The following is a 3,645-nucleotide window of genomic DNA, read 5'->3' on the forward strand; positions in this document are numbered from 1 at the left end:
TGAGACCAGAGTGGCATCTACAAAGGACTGGTTGGATGATTAAATTGAGGTTGGAGAGATAACGAGTGGCCAGATTGTGGAGTACATTTCAAACCATGCTAAGAGTACCTACCAAGGGGTTTTAGGAGAATTGCATTTTAAAAAAATTGCTCTGGTTTGGAGTAAAGGATGGATTGGAGAGGGAAAGCCTAGAGGTGGGAGACAAGTTAAGAGGCTGAGAAACTGTAACCTTTGCTCTTTCTTAAATGCATCGCACACGTCCATCCCATGCTCATGCTTTCCTTCTGCCTGAGGTGCTCTTCCCTGGTACTCAATGGACAAGAGTGCTCAACCTCCTAGGCAATGTCTTCTTTTTAGAGTCCTTGACTTCTTTGCCACATTCGTGGAGGACACTGAGAGTTGCTTTTTACAGATTCCTTTTTTAAACCTCTTTGAGTTACTTCAGGACAAGGACTGAGCCTTGTTCATTGTTATATCCTTAGCACCTAGCATATTGCAGGGCCTCTAGTAGATTTCTAAATTGAGCCAGATTAAGGGGGAGAAAGTACAAAGAGGTTATAGACTTTGTTCATAGTTGTATAGCAAAAAGAGCCCATAAAACCCCTTAGAACTATCTATAAAATCATGAGATCTCAGAGTGAGAAAATTATCCAGCTGTCCTTTAGCTTTTAAAAATAAGACGTTTGTTTTTATATAGGAGAAATCTACTGGATTTACACCTCTTCTGCCACTCCCTGCTACCACTGGCCTATTAGCGAGTGTTGTCAGAATTCAGAGGTGTTCGAACAGGACTCTGAATTTTTTTTTTTACTTTTAGTAATATGAATCTAATGGTCTTCTTTTATTTTCAGTGGGAAGAGACATTTTCCCCCAGGATGACATTGTAGAGAATAACTACGTAAAGTGGGATGAATCTCAGTCAAGGGAAATTATAGGATTGAAAACCAGAACATCCAAAAACCTGACCCTGTGGCCAAATGTATTTGTGTGTGGCCCATTCTCTTGGGAGTGGGAATGGGATGCAATGGCAGCCCCAGTCATAGAGATTTTACTGTAGACCTTGACAGAGCTCCTGAACTGCCTCGATTATTGGCAGAGGGTGACCCCTCACATAGCTCCCACCTTGGATTTTAAGTTCTAGATGAAGGTTCTAGAGGAAAAACAGGGCACAGACTATATGTTTTTCCTGTTGGTGCTTGCTATGTTTACCAGCTTTTCCCCGTGATCAGAATGGAAAAAATGTTAATGGTTCAGGTTCATTGCTCTTTATGCAGGTGGCAGCCAGACACCAGAAAACCCTGGGAGTTGGAAAGAACATCATAAAGATTGCGGTCACTCCTTAAACGTTCTGCATCTGCAGGTCAAGTGGAGAAAGGGCCGCTCCCTGGCTGATAAGGATGATCATGTAATGGGCTTTTATTCCCTGGCGGGGAGAATGTTGGTCAGTATCAGAATCAGGCTTCTTCCATTCTTTTCAAAAGCAGAAATAAACCATGTGTGTTTTGGGGGGATGGGGGTCAGTGTGGTTGTGGGGGTGAGGTTGGGGAGTGGGTGTGGGTGTGGGGAACTCCCGGTGGTGAGTTAGGGAACCCCAGTTTGCATCTGAGAAATATAGTTTATCCTTGAACAACATGAGTTTGAAACAAGCAGGTCAACTTATAATGCGGATGTTTTTCTTCTTGTAAACTTACTTATTGATAAATACAGTGCAGCATTGTAAATATATTTTCTCTCCCATATCCTTTTTTTGATCTAACATTATTGTAAGAATACAATATAAAATAAATATAACACAAAATATGTGTTAATTGACTGTTTATGTTATCAGTAAGACTTCCAGTCAACAGTAGGTTACTAGTAGTTAGATTTGGGGTGAGTCACAAATGTGGATTTTTGACTGCATGGGGGAAATACCCCAACCCCTGTGTTGTTCAAGGGTCATCTGCACTTCAATAAAGTTTTCTCATAAACCTTATACAAAATCTTGCCTTAGCCAGAGTTTAGAATGGGAAAATTCATTTAGTTCTTGTCAGAACTAACTGATATTGGAAATTTCATCAAGTAAGTTTTTGAGCTCTATGGATTAGAAAAATTGAGAGACATAATTTTTGAGATAGAGTGAATAAAAGGGATAAAATGTGCATTTAAAAAAAACTTGGAATCAGATAGGGTACTTGCAATGACTGAACATCTGTGTACCCCACAAAATTCATATGTTGAAACCCTATTCCCAGTGTGATGCTATTTAGAGGTGGAAGCTTTGGGGAGGTAATTAGGTTTAGATGAAATCATGAGGGTAGATCCCTCATAAGTGGGATTAATGTTCTTATAAGAAGAGACTGCAGAGAGCTCTCTCGCTTTTTCTACCATGTGAGGACACAAGGAAAAGTCAACAGTCTGCAACCTGGAAGAGAGCTCTTAACAGAACTTGACCTTGCTGCCACCCTGATTTTGGACTTTCAGCCTTTAAAACTGTGAGAAGTAAGTTACTATTGTTTATAAGTCACCCAGTCTATGAGACTTTGTTATAGAAGCTTGAATGGACTAAGATAACGCTGTGGTTCTTGCTTTTTATCACTGCAACTGCTGAAAACCCAGCTTTTCAAAGGTATGACTTCATTAAAAGGAATGCAGCACTATCTAACGAAGAAGCTATAAACTAGTAGCACTATACGAACTATCAAAAAGAGGTTGCGCTAGTAGTAGTTTGAGCTAGTATAGACAGATGCTGAGTATGGTGTGGTTTCCTTTAAATTTAAAATGTTCTGTAGCACCCCTTTGAGTTTGTTATGGCACCTTGTGGTACTTCCCTGTACTGTTTGGAATTTAGCATTAGAATGGGTATAGTGGACTAGAGACATTGTAGAAAACTAGGGAAGAGAATATTAATGTAGGCCAGAATAATCAACAGCAGCAAAATCTCCAAAGCTTGTCCACATCTGCCAACATCATAAAACAGAAACTGTTGAAGGCAGTGAACTATAGAACCATAAAATATTAGGGCCTGAGGAAGTAGAGAGAAGGTCTAAAGCTGTGCTTAGCTACTAGCCACGTGTGCTTATTTCAATTTAAATTACTTGAAATGAAATAAAACTAAAAATTTAGTTCTTAAGTCAACTAGCCACATTTCAAGTGTTCGATAGCCACAGCACAGATAGAGAACATTCCATCATCACAGAAAGGTCTGTAGCATGGCACTGATCTAACCTAAAGGGGGTCAGCAAACTATGTCCTTTGGACCAAATCTAGCCCACTGCCTGTTTTATTTATTTATTTATTTACTTACTTATTTATTTAATTAATTGTTACTATTTTTATGCCTACAGCACCTGGTCTTCCTAGGTGGTCTTCCATCCAGGTACTAACCAGGCTCAACCCTGCTTAGCTTCCGAGATCAGATGGGTGTGTTCAGGATGGCATGGCTGTAGACCCCACTGCCTGTTTTATATAGCCCATGAGCTAAGAATGCTTTTTACATTTTAAAATAGTTGAAAAAATTATGGAAATTAATTTTTTTTCTCGTTGTATAAGTACCTACAAAGATCCTTGATTTCACTTGTTGACCCATGAAGCCTACAGTATTTACTATCTGGATCTTTCTAGAAAATGTTTGCCAACCTCTGATCTGAAGTATCTTCTAACTAC

The 3,645-nt window shown here is 39.5% G+C and overlaps 1 pseudogene; it reads right to left on the bottom strand.

The window, feature by feature from the left end:
* Positions 1–3,317: 3,317 nt before the first annotated feature.
* On the bottom strand, positions 3,318–3,430 carry LOC111741636 (annotated as a pseudogene).
* Positions 3,431–3,645: the final 215 nt, after the last annotated feature.

Source organism: Pteropus vampyrus, unplaced genomic scaffold (genome assembly GCF_000151845.1).
Source record: "Pteropus vampyrus isolate Shadow unplaced genomic scaffold, Pvam_2.0 Scaffold80, whole genome shotgun sequence".
NCBI classification, from domain to species: Eukaryota; Metazoa; Chordata; class Mammalia; order Chiroptera; family Pteropodidae; genus Pteropus; species Pteropus vampyrus.